At 47.8% G+C, this 21,293-nt stretch overlaps 1 long non-coding RNA gene across 1 annotated transcript; it reads right to left on the bottom strand.

The window, feature by feature from the left end:
• Positions 6-5,000, bottom strand: LOC110401362. Its single transcript, XR_002440359.1, has 2 exons — positions 4,774-5,000; positions 6-4,339 (listed from the first exon to the last, which is right to left on the bottom strand). It is a non-coding gene; the product is annotated as an uncharacterized LOC110401362 (long non-coding RNA).

Genomic DNA, 21,293 nt, shown 5'->3' with positions numbered 1-21,293 from the left:
CCATCTGAATACAAATATTTTTTACTCAAAGGCTGGAGAGAGGGAGGAAAGTGTAGTTATCAGGAGTATCGGGCTGGTTGAGTACATTCAGAGGCAGTCATACGTTCCCTGGTGCCCATTGCAACATTTAGACAAACAATATAACATCATGAGAGTCTATAATGACTTAATAAATGAAGCAAATGCTGTACTGCTGTACAAGGAAGTTCTGCAGCTGACTAAAACATTACCAAGATACTGCACACTGGTTATGCTACTGTTTGCCTTCATCAGTCATGCAAAAGTAACAGAGTAGTGAAAATGCAGGAAATGCAGTTAAAGCAAATAGGACAGAGAGTAACGTGAGAATACTTGTTTGTTTGCAAACTAGCTTTGGGCATGTTGTGTATTTGCAGCCACTCCACAGGGTACGTTGCTAGTGCAGTGTTTTGCCTTTTCACTTGATGATGTAACTCGTTCGTGCTGAAGTGAAGTAGTGAAGATTGTCCATTATAAGCCACCTCCCACCTCCCAAAAATGCAGATTCTGACACACACCTTTAGCTGCTGCTTATCTGCACTGTCTCTTTGGCATACCTGTGCCTTTGGAAAGATCTTTTGAGACTGGTTTTGTTGATAACCTTCCGCATCCTTCCTGGCACTCTTGTAGACATGTCTCATTAGTGAGACTGGGAGAGAAGGCTCCTTGGGCATTCGTTCATTCTGCCAGCATCACTTGGTTCTTATTCTGCCACCATGGCTGCTCTTAGCAGAACAGCTCAGCTTGTCTGCTCCCTCCTGCCAGTGCCTCTCCACATTGGCCTAAAACTCTCTTCCAGTGCCTTGAACAACTTGAATAGGGCACTACGAGGCTCAGCAATCTTTAAAGAGTTCAAGAGCATCCATTCCACCTGCAGATCGGGGTCCCATTCAGTTTAGTTTCAGTTTCCTGACTCTGGCAGTGGCTGGGAGCAAGCGCTACAGAAAAGCATACAAAGACAGCAACTATCTAGCGATACCGAGCAGTCTCCTAACTTCAGCAACCTGCGGTTTAAAGACTGCCAGAGATCAAGGCGGCCTATTTCTGTGAGATAGTTCTTGATTCCACGGAACTTATAAACTTCTGAAGTTGCTGCACCCCTCCAACATCCAGAAGCACCTTGTGACAAGATTGCCCCAGTCCACCTACAAGTGGCATGAGGAAGTGATTGGATAACTTCCTTTGAAATGCCCCTGACTACAGACTGATCCTCGTTGCACATTCTCCTTCCTTTTTATCCTGTGGTATCACAACTCTATTTCCTCCTGGGAGTGCAGCTTCAGCTGCCTTCACACCATGGACATTGTTTCCCTGGAGCTGCTGGGGATTTTCCACCACGGGGTCCCTCATCCCCGCTGTTCCTCAGAGCCAGGACAAGCACACAGCAGTACATTTTTCTGATTCCTTAGGAATTCTCTCAGTATTTTCTCCTAATGTAGTCACACCTACTGTTATTAGCAGGGTCAGTTCTCTCCATTAGTCCACCTCCTCTTCACAGCACCTTTGTCCTCCCCTCTTCTGCTCCCACCCAGCAGCATGACCAATATTTTCCTGCTCTTTTCTGCTTTCCAGACTGAGCCCTTCCCTTGGGTCCCTCCTGTTCTCCTGCACCAGCTTCCCCATGAGCTTATTCAGTCATCCGCTTTCATACACTGTACTGCATGAGCTAGCATTTTTGCGTCCAGCCTGTGCCCTTTGCTCATAACTGTAAATCTCCTCAGGGATATTCCCATACTTCCTTATATTGCACACACAGAGCTGAACTCTATTTCCCCCCACCCTCCTCTTCCTCTTAGAACCCCAGCTCCCTGCAGGCCTTTCTTACTCCCCAGTACATTGAGAACCCTTCTCTTTAGTTCACTGTAGAAATTGTGAAGGTGCTGGTGTCTCACCTCAGCCTCTCTAGCCTCACCAAGGAGAGTTAGGACGGGCAGCCCACGTGTTGGGCAACTCCCAGCATGAGGGGCCTGCACTTTGAGATTTAACTCCTACAGTGCAGATTTAACCCTACTCTGCAGGATTTAATGCCTACAGGGTGAGGTTTAACTCTTGCTCTTCACCTCCTGCAGACCTTCAGCATTAGGAAGTGGCTCCCTGTTGACTCTTTGGTATTTAACATGCCAGACATAGCACAGAAGAACTATTGGTCCAGACAGGGCCGAGGCACAAGGTTTAGCAATAAACTGGCCCCACATGCAGCTGGTGGGCCCTGCTGTCTGCCTGCCCCAGCAGGGCTCAATGCACTAAAAGGCAGAGAGGATACTAAGATCCTTAATCTGTTTAAAAAACAGCTGCTGGCTTTGCCCCACAGCTTCAGTTTATTTATCTGGGACAGGAGGAGAGGCTGCACAGCCTCTCCGCATCTCCAAGAGCCAGCCACAGCTCCCTGAAGCCTTCACATCGGAGCCAAAAGGCTTAAACACTGCTACATTTATCAGGCCATAGTATAAGAAACCAAAGTTCAGGGCTTGAAACAGAACCACCCCTTCTCTGGAGGTCTGACTTTCCTCCCTCCCCCTCACTCCAGCTCTCAGCTTTTCCCAAGGCCATCTACTTGTCCAGTTATCCAAACAGGATTTTCCAGTCTGGATCAGAAGAAAGATGGGTTTTTCCCCGCTCAATCTTTTCTGTGATGTCACTGCTTTAGAGCCATCACAAGCAGCTGAGATGGGCTCTGTCACTTTTCCCAGCAGTGATCACACAGCCTCGGACCTGAACACCACTGGCCATGGCCATGATGGTCTTGCCACCTCTCCGGGCAGACTGGTTCCCACGCTGGTCCCACCTCCTGCCCCATAATGCCCTGCCTATTTAGTGAGCTTAACCTGGGGGTTAGTGCTCTTGCTTGGAAGGAGCACACCTTCAATTTAAATCCTTTTTATATTCCCAGTTTAAGGTAATGAGATTAATTTTCCTGTGTGTCTTTCAAGGGACAACCTGAAAAGAAGCTTGTCATCCCTCCAACCAAAAATAAAACACAAAGCAAAACGTGAAAACAAATGAGTGAATGTATGCAAAGTGCTGCAAGATCATTATGCAGAAAGAGCCCTAAAATGCAAACATTTCTAACTTGAACGCACCCAGCAATGTGCACATGACTGTGATTAAAGAGCAAGTTTTAACTCAGTTAATTATTATCCCAGGATTTCAGTAGCTTGGAGGAGGGAGTTTCACAAGGAAGGAGGGAAGAGCTGTGTGAGCACTGTGCTTCACAACCCTGTTTGTCTGCAGCTGGAACTGCCTAGGTGTTGAGCAAGAGGCAGCCCACGCTGAGCAGCACCGAACAGCTGCCAGCAAGGGGCTGTGCTGCTCACCATGCATGCAGTGCTGGAGGACCTGAGCTGCCTTTTTCCTCTCTGCATGGGAAAAGGACATGCAGTTTCTGAGCTAGAGGTATAAGTGCGTGTTGAACCAAGGACTGAATGTCAGTAACGATAGCTGCCTGGCCCAAGCAGTACACAAAGCGAAACCAGCCTCTTATTTCAGTTTTTCTAAGAGGAGAACTTTCCACTAAAACCTGCGTCAGGGCTGATGCTTCTGGATTCGAGTTAAAACACCAACCTGACTTCTTGTAGCAGCCCCTCTGAGAAGCCTTGCTCCAGCAAACAAGAAAGCAAACAAAACCTCCCCTAAGCTGCATGAAGCCTACTTAGCCTGGCCTGTGCCAAGTTTGGTCATGGGAAAACTCTTCAGAAGAGGGGGATTCACACCACCCACTCACCCCTAAACACACTTGACCTGCACCTCCCGTCTAGCAGCCTCAGGAAATTTCCTGAGCTGTAGCTGAACGTCCCACACTGCCTGTCTGCCCATTCTCCCATTCTTGTGTGCTCGACCTACAGCAACAGCAAGCTGAAATACCTGGCACTGAGATGCTGGGATATCCTTGCAGGACCCTGGCCCACTTCCTAAGGTGGTTATATTTCACGTGAAAATGCATTAAGCTTTTCCCACTGTATGATCTCTGGATCTGCTCCCAGGGTAAGAGAGGTGGACAGCCACACACAGCCAGCGCTTCTGCCAGCATCACCTTCTGACAACACAACAAGCCAGTTCCCTTCTCTGTGCCCTTGTAAAGGAAGCTGACCTCCAAAATGCATGGGTATCTGCTTCCTTTTGTGAGCCATTTCTGTTTCTAAAGGACTTGTGAAGCCTGGAACCTTGAAGTCTTCATTTCCTTTTTCAGAGAACTCTTGACAAAGTAGGATGAGGAAGCCAGTTCTTTTGCAGTAGGCTGTCTTCAATGCTTCCTTCCTTCCAAGCAGTGTTCAAGGTGGTCTCTTGAGATTAGGTGCTCTGGGAAGCCCGTTCCTAAAAACATCTGTGCCGAGGGGCAGAAGATAAGAGGAAAAAGCTGTATTTGTGCACTGCCTTGAACTGGAGAAGAGCATGTAAGTACAGCACAGAAACAATGTGGCACAAATAGCACCTAGCACACTTTCCACAAACATTTAGGTATGCAGAATGTGCAAACCTACCTGCACTGCGACATCCTGTGAATTAATACCAATTTCACCAGGCTCTCTGCTTAATTTAATAAAAAGTGGAATAATTCAAAAGAGCTATTTTTCCCCCATTTTCAAAGGAAATATTTTGTTTTGCTTTAGTTAGAAACAATTATCGTTCAAAAAAAGTATGGTGAAAGTAACACTGAGAACTTCTGAACTGAAACAGAATACTCAGGAGGCTCAGAAAACAAGCCTTTATTTCATTTTTTCTTTGTCTTTGGAAACATCAGATGTTTTTGTCACTCACCAGTAATAATTTTTCTCCCAACCTTTTGCGATTGCGATGTAACAAATTTCCTCTCCCACTCTTCTCCTGACTCATGTGAACTGGGCATACATCTGACCTAGGGCTTGCTGTGTCATCTGTGAAAAGCCAGCCCCAAAATTTGCATCCAATTGCAGTCTCTACAGTAGCTATTAAACTCCATGGATTTGTTTAAGGGCAAGTTTTCTGTCAGCCTTGCAATTGGAGGCCTTCAGTCAGGTCTGCTCAGCTGCCTGTTGCAATTACAGACATTCCCTCACCCCACACATGTGGATCCTATTTCCTACATCCATTGACTCTATCTTTTGGCTACTCCAGATGTACAACATGAGAAGATAACTCAGCTCACGAGAGGAGATATTTTCAAAATAGATCCAGAGGGCTTTGTTGCCTTGAAAGTTTTGGGGCTGCAAAGCAGTACTGTCACAAGCATACAGCTTCTCATAGGTTAATGGATACTGATTCAGGCACCCTGTGATTAGTGTCCTGGTGTGGAAGATGTTACCCATGACTTAGACCATGTCTTTGCACTGATTCAACCAAAGGCCTGAAGTCAATGCACATGACCCAGGGCTGTTAGGTGTTTCCCATGCAGATACTTTCATTTAGCAACAAAGTTGCATGAAAGGAACTCATTGTGTCCTCCTCTTCCTGTGGGTAAGTCCCTGAGTTGTGAGCAAGTTTGTCATGAACCACCATCACACAAGACTTCTTAGCATCACTTTAAGAAAAACATTATCTCCACAGCTTCACTAACTGTACAGCTGGAGCCTTGGCTGCTGTCAACAGAAACTGCATAGTCCTTGTAACCACAGGGGAAAGACAAATCTGTATAGCCTTATTAATAATTTTGCTTAATGTCATGTGAAGTAATATCTTCATCTCCATTCCCCAAAGCATATGAGTCTTTGAGGACAGCTAAAATTAGCAAGGAAACCCTTTGGCAGCAGCCTTCCTGTGGGTGGTGGTGAGCTGCCCACCCAAGCAGGGGTGCACCAGTGCAAGCTGCCTTGGGGAAGCTCCTGCTGTGAAGGCTGTGAATGACCCCATCCTTCCTGGAGAGACAGCAAACCAGGTGGAGATGGCACTGGCCCAGTGCAGGTGTGACGAATGATGGAGCACTGCTGGGTCCTATCATAAAAGGAGATTTCAAGGGCGATCTAAAATGCAAGTATGCCCTAATTCAGGATGGGAGAGGCACCATGTGCCCACCAGTTCCACTGAAGTGAACAGGAGTTCAGCACCTCTCCCCCTGAGCCTCCAGGAGCCCTCCAGGCAGGAAAGTGCAAACTGGCTCCCAGTGAGGTATCTGACTTTACCTTGTTTTATGAAGTGGTGGTGAGAAAAAGAGGCAGTGATGGTAAATGCAAATATCTGTGACACATCAGAGCCTCAGCATGGAAAACATTTTGAACCTGCTCATCTCTTGCAGTACCTCAGCATGCGGATAAAGGAGCAGTGTGGCTGTGACATATGATTCACATGGGTCTTGCTGCAATGACCAACTGCTCCCCTGGACAGAAAGGTTGCTGAAAAGTCTCACTGAGTAAGGAGTTTTTGGACTCCCGCTAAGATGTGATCAAAATAGGTGCTGAAGATCTGCTCTTAAAAGTGAGATCTTGACACGCACTGCTGCCTTTGGCATTACAAGAAATGAAGAAGAAAGAGGAAATGATCTGAGCTGTGTACACGCAACATGATCTGCATCAAACAGCAGTTAGTACGATTCTCCCAAGACACAGCATTGCAGCTATATTAGTGTCACTCTCTCTTAGTGCTTACAGCCAAATTATTTCTTGCATAGCTGTAGTCACACACCTAATAAAGTTGATCCTGCACAAACCCAGAGCATCTCCCCTTTGCTAACTGGCAATCTGTTGGGCCCTGTGCCTGTACGGTACTGAGATCTCCAATGTAATGCCAGACGTGCTGCTGGCATGGCTCTGAGCATCCCCAGGATGGGCCCCAGCTCCACCCAGCCCCTGCAAGCTGTGTGCTCCTCATCTGCCAGCCAGGCTGCAGGTGTCCCAGGAGAGAGCCCCTGTGCCAACAGCCAGCACAGCGCAGACTGATTAACACCAAAGGAATGAGGGAGAGGGAAAGAGATGTTTTTGCTAGCAAGCAGCCAGCAATTAAGTATTGCAGTAATACCAATGAGCCTGACCAAGGGTGATATTAGCTTCTCAAAATACTTGTAGTAAAACTAATGCTACAGGTCTGCAGTGGGGAAGACTGAGGTGCAGCTAGCTGATGGCTTATCTTATCCCTGCTCCTGGATGGCATCTCAGCCAAGGGGAAAATAAAGCATCCCTGATCCATCACAGCAGTTTTCAGGGACAGTGCGCAGCAGGGGCTGAGAGAGTGAAGCCTCTGGCCCTGTCACTGCTCACCCAGGTCTGCAGGCACTCCAGGTCACCAGGACCCAGAACAAACCTGCCCTGGGAAATGAAGGCAGAACCTGCAATGGGCGTGCAGCCTGCAGGACTGCTGCCCTGACCTTGGGCTGTGAGTTCCCTGGGGCTTGGGCTGCTTGTAAATATGGTTGTGCACCTGCCTGGAGAGGGTGTACTGCCAGTCCCCTCCTTTACAGGGCCACAAGGAATACAAACTGGTAAAACCAGCAGTGGCAGAGTTAAAACTGCGATGCTTCCAGCTGTAAGTGTACCCACCGATGTCTGCTGTGAAAGGCCAGGTTCAGGCCCTCCCTCCGCACAGGGCCTCCCTCAGGTGCATTAGGCTCCAGCAAAAGAGCAGATTTCCATCTGTGATATGTAATAAGGTGAGGTGAGAGGCTGTGGGCTCCTGAGCAGAGCGAGGTGGAAATTCAGCAGGATTTCTGGCTGGGCCAGGCCCATGCCATTCCAGCAGGTTTCACCTTTGCTCAGCCCATCTTGCTGAGGCGCTCTATGCAAATACAGTTCTCAACCTCTAACACACGTGACTTTCGAAAGGTTCACATTATTCAGAAAAAAAATTTATAGGATCAGATTTTCCTATGTACCCTCAAGTCATTTTATTAATCACTGGGACCATTCTCGAATGCCTTTCAACATTGAGAAATTCCACTTAATCACAGCCTGCCCTGCTACCACCCTTCTCAGCATCAGATGGAGAAAGAAATGATGCAGCGAGGACCTTAGTCACACTAACAGTGCTTCAAGGCCAAGTGGGGAATGGGACGTGAATCATCTTTGCCTTTTCTTTCATTTAAGGGAAATAGAGAATACAGCTGCTGCTGTGAGTATGAAATGCATAAGACAGTGACGGCACTTCCTGCTTCATTCCCACATGGATCCCTGCAGCCCAATCCTTCCCTGCATGCAGTTATATGGACTGAAATAGCCCAGCTCTATTTAAAGCCATTCCTTGGAGAATTGCTGGCCGCATCTTAGTGAACACAGAGCTGTTTTCCAGGACTGGCTGTGGAGTGAACCAAAGGATACTGTCCAAAAAAGGCAGTTCCTTTTATGTGCCTCAGCCTCACTCTGTCTGAAGACTTTATGTGCATACAGATGTAGAAGCGCAGCAGGATGTGGTGTGAGGAGAAAACAAACCAGCTTGTCAGAAAAGTGCAAGCATGGTAATGATAGGCACTGCACCCCTTCACTTTTAAAAGCCCGTCTGTTTGCTGAAATCAGCGGGCACTTTTGGCGCCCAAGGTATGGAGCAAGGAGAAGCCTGAGCAAGCAAAGCAGAAGGTGGAGCAGGATCTTCCTGGTGCAGCCCCACAGGAGCGGATCCCCTGCTGTAAAGGAACATCCAGAATTTGTTTATGTGCTTGGAGCAAGGGCTCTGCTAAAGAGCTGGGAGCTCAGTTCCAGCTCCCTCCACCACTTCAGCCTGCTCCTGCCCTACTAAACATAAAGATCTTCTGGGGCATTGAGGCCATGGTATCTGCAGTGGCTTCCTGCCAAAGCAACAGGAAGCTGCAGGCGTCACATCTACACCCAGTAGCTGGGTATGCTGCGGTGCCTTTGCAAGCTGCCCTAAAGGGCCAGGGCCAGGCAGTGAGCCTGTGGCAAAGAAAAGCTGTGCAACTCACTGCAAGCCAGCTGGGCAACTGCTTGCTGCAAGCCTGCAGCTCATTACATGTCTGCCCTAGGGAGGAATCCTCGCAAGCTGCTGGACAGGCAGTGGCTGCCATGCTTCTGTTGGGATTTCCTGGCCTGAAATACACGTGTCTGTGCTGCGGGGCTGCGCACACACTGAGCCCAACAGGTTGTATGCGTCAGGCTTCCTGCACAGTGGGCGGCAATCTGTTCAGGGTGGCCAGAGAGCTGCAGCTGCTGTTGCACAACAGATCCCAGGATTTCCAAACACTTGGCTGTTGCTGGGCCACAGCTGCAGTGCTGCGTGGTGTCAGCCCAGCCAAAGCCCTTGGCTTCAGCACCAGCACCACTTTCAAGGGCGCAAAGAACTTGTCCAGGCACAAGATGCCCAGTCTGTGCTTGGTGCCTTCCTTCATGGACCAGGACATTGGCACTTGCCCCTGCTGGTCCCTTCCATGAGTCCCCATGCACATGCCAGCAAGCTGCTGGCCTTCCTGGCTGATCTGAGCATGTATCTGGACAGCAATCTGCCATTAATCTAACAGCCAGGTCTGCACATTGCGTAGCTTGTTATTAACTTTGGTACATCTTGCTTTTTTGTTGACACGAGTACCTATCTGTCCATGCTCAAACAACACGTAGAGCTGGGAATCTCCCCACCCCCAAACCCTTCTATCACTGGATGAAACCAACTCCCTAAAATATGGCCATCAGCCTAATTGCAGCTCTCAGCAGCATGCCTGTACTGACACACTCCCACACTGTAATGCCAAGGTCACAGATCCAGGCTGCAGCCCTGTCTGCAGAGATAGTGCTGCTGGTTTTCTTGTTCTGCCCCAAAGCCACTCAGCTCCTCACCACTGCTGCTAGCTAGTAGCCATAAAGCAATGCACTGTTACAAGCCACAGCTCCTGTGCAGAGCAGGCTTAGGAGCTCACTTTTTTGTTTTGCTTGATGAGATTTATGATCCTAAGGGGGATAAACAGGTCCATTCCTAGAAGCTTTGCTGCAGGAGCTGGCAACCTCCACCCGCCACCAGAGACAACAGTGTGAAAAGGCGATGCCAGAAGTTACGTGAGATGGCAGCTTCCAAGGCCGCTCCCCTCCCTCCATCAGCCTGAGCACATCTCCCTGGCAGGCCCTGCCACAGCTGCACGCTCCTGCCGAGGCTTTGTGAAATGTGGGAATCAAAGCTGTGCTTAGGGCAATCTGAGTTCATGTTGGCTAATACTTATAGAGGGGCCTCGTCCTCTGAGTTGAGTAAACCCATAATTTTTCTGGGGATGATGGGAGCACGTTGAGCCACTGGGGGAGCTGGTCACATTGCTCACTGCTCTGCAGTTTGTTTGCTGCCCAGAGTGTTTCAGGCTGTGTCAGGGTTACGTGAAGCTCCCTGAACAACAGGCTGAGTCCGACACTTAAGGATACTGCAGTCACCATGCCAGAGGTCTTTCCAACCTGGCATCGTCTTCAGCCATGTCCAGTGCTTGAAATGTCAGAGTATAACCTCACTGTCACCTTGGCTCCCAGCCAAGCAACAGCACAGACCTGTACAGGGAGATGTTTCTGCCCAGTAGGGAGACCATCTGAGCCATTCAGTAGCAGGACTATTAACAGCCCTGTAACAAGATCCCATCCGGAGCTGTGTTCTGCAATGCCACAGAAACACAGGAGCTATTCAGCCCCAGCTTCAGGAAAGGGTGCTTTTTCCTCAGCAGCTGAGCGGAAGTCAGCTCTGGGGCACAGATCCCAGAAGAGACTTCAGATCCTCAGTCAGGATGCTGGTGGGCTGTACAAGCCTACATTTGAACCTGGAAAGCCTGCACTGTGCACAGAGCTCCCTGCCTCCTGCAGCGCATCACAGGCACTGGTTCCTTCACTGGGCTGAGGAGCGGCTGGCTGCCACAGGGCTGCCTGCTGTTGTCTGTGCATGCTGAGGAGAACAGAACCTGCTGTAGACCCAGCTCTGCCAGTAGCAGAGCTGATGGCCCCGGTCTGGCAGCCCACATGCTCTGCAGGCCTGGCTGGTGCTGGCAGAGAAGAGCATGTGAGCCTTCCCCAGCTCAGCTCAGACAGAACCAGCCCACGTGGCTTAGGCAAAGTTGAGCTGGCACCAGGCAGGAAGACCACTGAGCTCCAGGACACAATGGGCCAGGCCCTTCCCACCCAGTATGAGGTTGAGGTGGGGCTGCAGAATGGCAAACATCATGAGCCAGACCATTGGCTCACACACTGAAAATTCCAGGTTGCTTCCACAGATGAAATCTCCATTTGCAGCCTTGCTTTAGTGGGGTTTCTACCTATACCCAGCCTGTATGAACAATACCAGGGCTGAAAGTGAAGGTATCAGCTCTGTGGTATGCACAGAGCTCCTGAAGCAACAATTTCTTCGCTAATTGTGGTGTGACAGCCATCATCCATTTGCCCAGTAACACGTTGAGTTAAATCTGATGAATGTGTGTGAGGTGAGCAGCACGTGCCATCACACGTGCGGGTCTTGGGGCTGGCATTCCCCGCATCACTTGCTGACAGAGGGGTGCCTGGGTGACTCAACTCCCATGACGTGCTGCTGCTCATCAAGAAGGGTTTGCCACTTCCAGCCTGATTAGCAAGGTCACATGCATTTGAGGTGACCTTTCTTCTGCGTATCACTGATGGACTATGAAGGGCCCATGCCCTTCTTTTCCCCATTGCCCTACAAGGCAGATAGCTGCAGAACAGATCTACCCTGAAGTAACAATTCCCATAGCAGATTAAGTGCTGCAGTGCGCACATTGCAGAATAGCACAGGGAATGCAAAAAGCAGATGCCAGTGCAGAATGGTCTTGGGGCAGACAAACTCCATTTTGGCTGGCAGCAGTCTTGCATTACCCACCCTGTCTGTGAGAACCAAGGAATGCTTCTTAATGAGGGACAGGGCTAGGAGCAGGCCTGGAGGAACTCCCAGAAGACTCGAGCAGCTTGGGGAGATGATAGGAAGCTGAAATAGATCCAGACGGATGTATACAGATGGAGATGTTGTCTGCAATTGCTATCCTCAGAACAACGTTACCCCGGATCAAACCGATATAATTTCTAACTGGATATGCTGGATTTCAGTGCAGATGGGTGTGTCGTGCAGATGCACTCCTTCTAGTGTTTTTGCTGAGAAACCAGAGAGTTTCCTGTGGTAACTTGCTGAGACAAACTCTCCTTCTCAGCTTTGGAAGGAAGAAAATTTTCCATGCTCCCCAGGGCACCTCTGATGGGACACACTGGGAAGAAGGAAGGACTCTGGTGGGCCCTGGCGCAGTGGGGATTGTCTTCCTCTCCGTACCTTTTTTCCCCCCTTACGTTTTATTGTGCCTGGCTGCTGCTGAAGCAGAGACAGCTGCAGCAGCTCCCTTGGAAGGCTGTGGAACTGTGCCAGTGCTGGTGACCAACTATCAGTTTGGCCATAACTGTGGTTTTCTGGGGAATCACCCCCATGATTCTATGAAAGCAAATAAAGCACACACCTGATGGCTCCTGTTAATGCTCTTCTTGCTTCTCTAACGCAGGGACCCAGCATTCTCCACAATTCTGCAGCTGGCAGCACGGCCAGCTGGGGCTGCTTTGTGTTAGCAAAAGCTGCTGAGGCCAGAGAACTTCAGGGGGATTTGCAGTGCTGGTTCACACAGATGGTGATCAAGCACTGCTTCTCTCCATGTTACCAGGCCAACCTCCTTCACTGTTATGCTAATCAGCTAGTTGTATTTCTGTATTAACTCTTACTTGAAAAAAGCACCTAGTGCCATTTTCTGGTTAATATTAATCTCCCTAGGATTCTCCTCACCTACTTTCATAGTTATTCAAGTGGAAACACTGCTACAGCCCTATTTCCACTGAACAAACAGATTCAGAGGGCCACATGCTGATGAAAGGTTCAGTGGCAGTTTGTACATTCTGCCCTTATTTTAGCAGCAAAAGAAAAAAGCTGATGTTTCCAGCTGACAAAGATACCAAAGCAGCGCTGCCAGCCCCACCCAGCTGATGAACCAGAAGGCTGCTGTGTGGAAGTGCAGCCAAGCCACCTAGATGCAACACACAGGCAAAAAGCACCAGTACTACCATGGCTCTCTGTACTGGCTGCTCACTTACAATGTAGGACAACAGAGCATCCTCCTTTCTCAAAAACGTATTCCTATTTCTGCCTCCCAGTAGCACTCTGCTGCCCCAAAGCACCGCAGATTTTTGGTCCTGGAGTTGAGATGCCTTTCCTTGAGCCACATGTATCACTTGGAGTCTCCCATACTCCTGAAGACCCCAGGAGGAAAGTCCTCAGGGATGTTTCCAGTGAGCCTGCAGAACTGAAGTGGGAAAAATATGCATCTGAAGGTCAGATTTGGTAGGTGGAGAAAAAAAGATAAAAACAAGCTGACGGTAACTGCAGGACAGACGTGCCACAATGCTTATATGAAGAAGGGCACATTTCTTCCATTTTTTCAGCCAGCTTTGCCTTGCAGCTGAACACAGCAAGAGACCTCTATAGTGACAGAATGTCTTACCAGGAACACTTTTTCCTCTTTTTTTTTTCTCCTATGATTTTTTTGTTTGTTTGTTTGACTGCTTTTCACTCATCCTATGTAGCAACAGCTGCTTCAGCAAGGAAGGTCGTGCTCTGGCCTCAGCACGCCCCATTTCAGCTCACTCAGCTTCTCCTCCGGGGAATTTCTAGCAGAAGGTCACCAGCATCGTAGCTCACACGACTCTTCCAGCAGCCCATAAACAATCCCTGCCCTCCAGCTGAGGAGCACGTGCCCTTCCTCATCATCAGCTCTTCCATGCTTATCCAGACCCCGTCCTGCTGGCAGCAGTGAGAGGACCACTGACTTGTTCTAACTTGTTCATAGCCCCTCGTTCTCCAGACCCTGAAACTGATGAAATCGGGCTTTTGGGATTTGAAGGGATTTTCAAAAGATTCCTCTTTGTGAAAAATATCTATCAAAGTTAGAATCTCCATTAGTACTCGTTCTGCAGCACCTGCTCTTCTCCATTTGCACACTGCATGAGTCTGCTTCCCTTTGTTCCTTATCTGCCTAAAAGCAGGAACACTTGGGCCAAAAAGCTGCAAGAAAGGTTGTGGATGAACAAGCTACCTGTGCCTGGAAGCACTGTCATTTCTCTTGGCAAAATGACTGAGAGGAAAAAACTGAAGATCCCTCACTCCTTGTCCTACCAAAGATGCATGAGTGTCTGCAGTAATTGCCATGAATGGAGCAGCAACTGCGTCCCATCCCACGGGGATCATGGCATGGCGTCAGCTCATCACTCAGAGGGTACTGTATAATTGTGCAATGACAAAGCCACTGCGTTTTAGGAAGAAGAAAAGAAGAAGGAAACCGTGCAAGACAGGGATTTCCCAGACTGCGACACCACCTTCACATGAGGTACTTTTGAATGGAGGAGTCTGGAAACAGGAAAACCAGGAGGGGGTTTTGGTACCTTCACTTCTCCTTGCTAAGCCCAAAACCCAGGTTCCAGCTGAGGCTATGGCATAGTTCCCCGCCTCAGGCAGTGTACAGCAGGTTCGTGCAAAGTACGGATACTGAGAGCTGAAATCTGTGCACACAGTGCACAAGTGACCACCCGCACTGGCTGCTTGCAGGCCTGTGGCGCTGGGAAATGCTGCCAGCACCCTTGCATAGTGCTCACCCTCCTTTCCAGAACCTCTGGAGCTGGATGGGGCCACTGCAGCACCCCAGAGGTCTTTTGAGCAGACTTTGAAGCCCTCAGCCTGAGGACCCTGCTCAGCTGCAGCACTCAGTGCAGAAGGGATCTGGATGTCAAACTGTTATCCTGCACAGCCACAGCTGAAAGACAATTAGGTTTGACCTGCAGCCCCAGGCAGGAAGATGTCGCTGCCCTTCTGGCCATGAGAGATAAAACTGAGAGCAGAGCAGACTCAGCTTAACAGAGGAAAACCATTGTTCATTGCTTGTCAAAAACAGAAGCAAAGCCCTGCTGCAACAGCCCTTCTGCTCTGAGCAGATACAGTTGAGCTTCACAGTAAGAGATTCAAAGGCAGCGGCACAACAAACCCTCTACAGAAGGCCAAAAGCCATGCACTTTCCCACAGCTCCTTCCTTGCAGGATCCATACCATGGCTCCGTGCTGTGCTGGCTCAGTGCTCCCTGCAGCTGCCGAGCGTGGGAATTCCCTGCCGGGTGGGGCCTGGGTGCGGTGCGGGCACGGAGCGGCCCCGTGCTGCTGCGTGCAGGGTGGGCCTATGGGCAGCCGCTGGCGTTCTGTTTATGGCTCAGCAGAGGAGCAGTTAACTGCAAAGCACATGTAACTTGGAGGGGACAGGAAGAAGACAAGCACTAATAGGACAAATTCCAATCAACTTCTTTTCCTGGTATTTTATAAGTTACTTTCTGCAAAATTTCTTGTCATTTCTGTATCACCAAGCAAGCACAGGCCCACCTGAAACAAGCTGGGCAGGTTCTGCTGCAGTTGTGTTTAACCTCGCTGTGAATTCTGCTCAGCAACACGGGGCACAGCAGAGCAATGGCAGCATGCAGCATCCTCTCCAGCTCAGGTACCCTTGTGTGACCCTGGGCACTGTAGACAACACACACAGATAACTCAAGTGGCTTGCAGCAACGCAGCCTGGGGAATCACGATTCTGCTGGAGTGTTCTATAGGCCAGCGATGTTGTGCATGAGGCGGCAAAGAGCAGCTGTTTATTCTCCCGGGTAACCAACCACCCATCACAGAAAGGTTTAAAGTGACAGCACAGCATAACCATGCAGCCCACAGTATGCCCATCTGCATCAAGCAGCATGCTTTCTACACTCTCATGAGACAGAAGAACGAGGGAAGGCAGCGTTTCCCTCTGGGCCTGGGAAGGTGCTGCGGCCCTGCACCACACTGCTCGTGCTGAAGAACCTGAGCCTGGAGCTGGAACAACGCCACATGCCGCCTTCCTCTTGCAGCACTTGGCACTGCTGGCTCTCCACCCTCACACCCCCTCCCAGAGCTGGCTACAGCACATCCAGCCTACACGTTCGTTCTTGTTGTGAAGCACAAGTGTTCACACACTGGTTACGTGTTTTGAATTGCTACTGAAGTGGGGTAGCATCATACACATTGTTACCTACGCGTGAAACAAGGGCTGTAAGTCATTTTGAAAACATGCGCTTCATCAACAGTAGTAGTTTCTCAGTCCTTCTGCTGAATGCATTGTACATGCTTGTGTTTGTCAATAGGCACATCTTCAGAAAGCATAAATCATAGAATATCCTGATTGGAAGGGACCCATAGAGATCATCGAATCCAACTCCTGGCTCCACACAGGACCTGGAACCACAGACTGAAAATCCTCCAGAAGGTTTGGGCACACTGCCCTCCACCTCGCTGCAGGTCAAGCCACATCCCTGGCTACCACTGAAAGTGCTTTTGTCTCCTGATTCTTCTGTGAACAGCCCTGAGACCAGTGCTTGACTTTCTCACAGTCACATCCTGTCACCTTCAGACACCAGAGACTACACCGGGGCAGCAAGCAGCTAAGCTGTCCTGGTAGCCTATTTTCAAGGTTCACCACATCCTTAGGTGTGAAATGTTTTTCTGCCAGCCAGGCATTTCCAAATGCTGTTAGCTGAAACTAGGCTAACACCAAGTGCAAATCAACTTCTTTGCAATACCAAAAGGTATGCACAGGTGTAGGTGATTTAAAGGACACAGATGGAAAGGGGCAGGAAATAAACCTGTATGTTCGTTCCACTTGTACTAAAATCCAACCCAAGGCAGCTGCTCCGCTAGCATCCAACTTGCTGCAGGTTTTCTCAGCATCTTGCTGGAAGCTCTACCCTCCTCACACCCTCAGGCTGCACTGATCTGAGACCTCTTCTTGGCTGCCTGCATTTCTCCTTTTGGATTCCAGAAAGGAAGCTTCCACATACTCAGAGAATGAATATCGCTCCCCTTCCCAAGGAAAATATTTGCTCATATGAGAGGACTGACTATCACGCCTACCAGATGCACCACTAGTTGGACCAGACTGTCTGCGGCTCCTGTCCTGCACTGCCCCCTATGCTGGTATTACCGGCGCAGGACCAGCAGCAAGGCTGAACAAGGAGCCATGCAACTTCTCTGAATGGATGATTATTATTTCTTAAACATAGATCCACTTCTGAATCAGGTTCCCTGGGTAGCCCTGGAAGTTGCTGGGCCACACAACAGGTGTAGGAGCAGAGAAGCCAGGGAGAAGCTACTGAACAACACCATCCCCAAAGAAACCTCCTTCAGCCCAGCACTGGCCAACTGAACGGATATCAGTGTCAAATTACAGCTTGTGTCACCTGCTCACAGATGTACACTGCACTTTGAAGGACCAGGTGTCACTATATGGGTTTAAGGTAAGAGCGGTCAGAGCGATAATGAGCACTCCCATCCCTTCCCTCCTTTGGTGATGCTGGTTGTAGTTTCTACAGTAACTGCTGTCCAGTTTCACTCTCCTTTACTCAAGCCCTACAGCTACTTTGATCCTACACTGATCCAGGCCACTAATCCAAAAGAGAACTACCACAAAACAACAAACCTTCCCATCAGTTTAGTAAACGGAGTGGCTCATCACAAATGTAAATGAGCACCACCACTGGCTGAAGGAAGCAGACAGACATAGCTGGGATCAAAACAGGGAGGAGTAACTCCACCATCGCAGAGGATCATTTGTCACTGAAAGGAATTTCCACTCCCAGTTATGCAATCCCAGCCTGTACACACTCATGCCATGTTTTGTTGTTGTTGTTGTTTTGTTTTTCCTTATAGAAACCCTAAATATGCAGGCAATTCCTCAGCCTGTGTGTGAATGACATGCTTCTTTTGCCTTCAGATAGGATGATTTTTGTTCCCAAACCCATTCACAGCTACCAAGTTTAACCGACTTGAGAGAAGGTCCTTTATAGTCTAAGGAATCCATTTTCAACAACTGTCTGTCTAAGTGGGTGTCACAGAAGGTAGTTTTTTTTCTGAGAGAGGAGGTAGAAAAACAGATATAACTTACTAGCAAAAATTTGGGCTTGGGTATCTTAATCTGCCCTGCGTTCTGTGCTGCTACAGCCTTAGCTAAAAAACTTACTCCAGAGGCTACTGGTGCAACATGCATTAAATCAGGTGAGACACGACAAGTTGCATAGCAAGGACTTCTGGTGAATCTACAGTGACCAAACACTCAACTACAGCTGTCAGAAAGAAAAGCAGTTCACTGTGGATTACTCAATTCTGCTGAATGCAGTTAACTGGATTTTGATACTGCTGAGTCTATTTATCGTCCAGGCTGATAGTCAGATGCACTACAGTTCCTGTATTTAAACTGCAGCACAGAATTTTCCTAGATGGTGGCACAGGAAAGACTACTTCTGAAGAAAAACTTGCTATGCTAAGAAAGGCACGGTGAGCAGCCACTGTTGGCAAAGATTTTTGATAGTCATTTAAAAAAAACTCAAGGTTATCCGTACAGACACATAGTGTAATAGGATATTTTAAAATTATTACTTTTTAATGTAAGTATCATAATAAAGAGACAAAATCCTGACACGAAAGGTTGCTTTAAGCAGCTAAGGAGTGACTCTCCGGGTTTTAGTGTGGACATGAGACTTACGTTCACTGTTCCAGCAGATCCTGAACTACAGGATATCTCACAATGTTTCCAAAACAAGAGGACAGAACAAATCGTTACTAGCAAGAACTGGCTGGAACAAGCTGTGACAATCTATGAACTTCCCATCTGAAAAAATAACTCATTACAGAACAAAAAACAACTTGCCCTCTCATTATTATCCCAAGTAGTACAATGTTTTTCCTAGAAGGAAAAATGAATACTCCCACAGATATGCTTCACAAACTTGATCTCATGAACCAACAAGTTCTGAAAAATTCAAAATAGCAGGGTTCATTGCATGTCAGGTGAAAAATGTTTTGTTTTTTTTTTCCTTCAGATCAACTATAGGTCTAGTTCTTTCATGTTACTCCTAACAACATGCACTGAGCCAAAACATTTCTTCTTTGGTACTTTTGGTCAGTACTTAAAGTGGAACAGGGCAGAAAAGGCAGAGGAGAATGTAGCTAGCACGTTATTCCATGTCACTAACAGCACTGTTTATGTACCCACAAGTACTCACTCCACGTGTATTCCCAACTCAGCCATCTATACTTCAGAAGACTGGCACCACTGAAGGCTTTACAGTGAAAAGCTATGGTCTAACATTGTGCATTACAAGTTGATTCAGTGCCACACACTGCATTTACGAAAGTACCTGAAATCCTAGGAAGGTTCATTACCGCCTGCCTTAACACTTCGTTTCTGGATGAATACACAGACAGCTCCTGATGATCCATATCTTATTTATATTATGATTTCCCATTAAGCTAATTGAGTCTATAAAACATGCCTTTACTGCTTTGCTGTGGTTCCCTCAGGGGCTGGGGGACATTGCTCGTAAGTAATTTAACTGCTTTTCACCAGGGAGTCCAATAAATACTGATTTACCTAAGCAGACTGCATGTACCTCGTATTTGCGTCCTTTACACCTGATACTAACAGAGCACAGGGAATATAACATGCCCACAGTTACGGGGCTATGCAGAGCCAGCCCAAGTTCAGTACAACTAACACACATCTCGGTCTCGTAAGCAAGTAAGACTCAATCCCACCTCTGCTTAACAACATGCGTACTCACACTGTAACCATGTCTACCAGCCTGCAGCACTGGCACAACAAAGCACTCTTGGGGCACCCTCCCCAACCAGAACTGTTAGGATCATGCCATGCACCCCCAAGTTTCTCTGCACGTGCCATACCTGGGCCAGTAGGTGACACCAGGTACAGTTCAACACCGGTCACAGCTGATACAGTTTGGTTGCAGATGCTATCTGCTTAAGAGCGTGAGGAATGGGATATACATATACCTGTCATACGTGGGGTTTTTCCATGAGGTCAGGTATCAATCTTCTGCACAGCCTTCTTACCTTAAGCAGTAAAAAGCTTTGCTGAAAAAGGAAAATCCCCATCATCAGTATAAGAGAGAATCATGAATTTTCATTGCAGGACAAGGTATCAGCAAAAATGGCATTTCAGCTGCCGCAACTTAAAATTTGCTATCAAAAAGGACGCAACATTCCCGAAGAATATTCTGTAGACAACATATTTCGTCATGTCTAAACACAAGGGGCAATGTTCTGCATGCAAAAACATGAGGTATGAACAAATGCCCACCGCTCTCAGAAAAAATGTGCAAGATACACAACTACATATAAGCTTCCAAAATCTGGGATTAAAGGTCTTGCAGGGAGCTTTAATGCTGAATACTATGCAAATATGCTCTAGTCATAGGCCTCCCTGATTGTCATATTCCTTTTAACCGGTTTTGTTCAAGAAGTTTTTATGTGTAATTGAAGCCAATCAAGAACAAAGTACGAGTGGATGACGTCTTATGCCAAAGTAAATAATGACTCCAGTACACTCAAAATTCCAGGTTGTTTTACAATTATTTATTCAGAAGAAGGATTCTAGGAAGGTTCAAGAACTCAGCTGTCACTCGGAAAGATGGAAACCTTTCCAAATGTGCCACTAGTATTTGTTTAGCCAACTGTTGCACAAACCCCCCAGTTCTCAGATAACCCACTCACTCCTACTCTCCCCAAAAGCAGAAATGGCTTCATCTTACTATCCGTACAACACTATCTGATGTGACAGAAGCTGAAATCTAGTACTGAAAATTCAGGGAATCTGGCAAACTCAGCATTTCACACCGTTTTGGAAGCATAAGAAAAAAACATTTGAGCATTAGAATCTCCTCAAGTCAATTATACAGTTAGCATTCTATTTTATTAAAGCCAAACAGTGAATTGCGTCTCTTTTACTACAATGAACTTGAAAAATACGCGTTCAAGGGGCTTTAAATGTAAAGCAGAGGAAAAAAAAAAAGGAATCAAGCAATCCCAGCTTCTGAAAACTTACGAGGCCTTCTCAGAGGTCTCAGAAATCAAAGAGAATTTTAAAGCAATGAAAACCAGTATCAGAATAGCAAGACAGTGGAAAGATGGTAAGGAGCCAAGTCATATTAGCTTGGTGTTTTTCCAGGACTTTCATGTCTACCCAACAGTGAGGAGTATCTAATAATCTTCCCTTTCTCAGTCTCCCCTCCATCATCCCCATTTGCGCAGATACTGAAATCACTTAAATTCTAACAAAACAGTAAAGCAGTTTCCTTCACCTTGACTCAAGTTTTTCAGTCTAATCTTTCCTCCTAAGCTGGAATCTTTGAAGGCATGAGAATTGCTTCCCAGATACATTCTTGTTGATGGATTTTTTCCTGTTGGCCCCATCCACCCCAACACTGATTTTGGCATTGCCCAAAGCCTCGAAACAGGTAGGTGACATCCAAAATCCCAAAGTACACACAGAATCTGTTTCCCCTAAGTAAGCGCTAG

Source organism: Numida meleagris, chromosome 6 (assembly GCF_002078875.1).
Source record: "Numida meleagris isolate 19003 breed g44 Domestic line chromosome 6, NumMel1.0, whole genome shotgun sequence".
Lineage (NCBI taxonomy): Eukaryota > Metazoa > Chordata > Aves > Galliformes > Numididae > Numida > Numida meleagris.
Note: the sequence above shows the minus strand (reverse complement) of the source record. Positions and strands in the feature narration are given on the sequence as shown.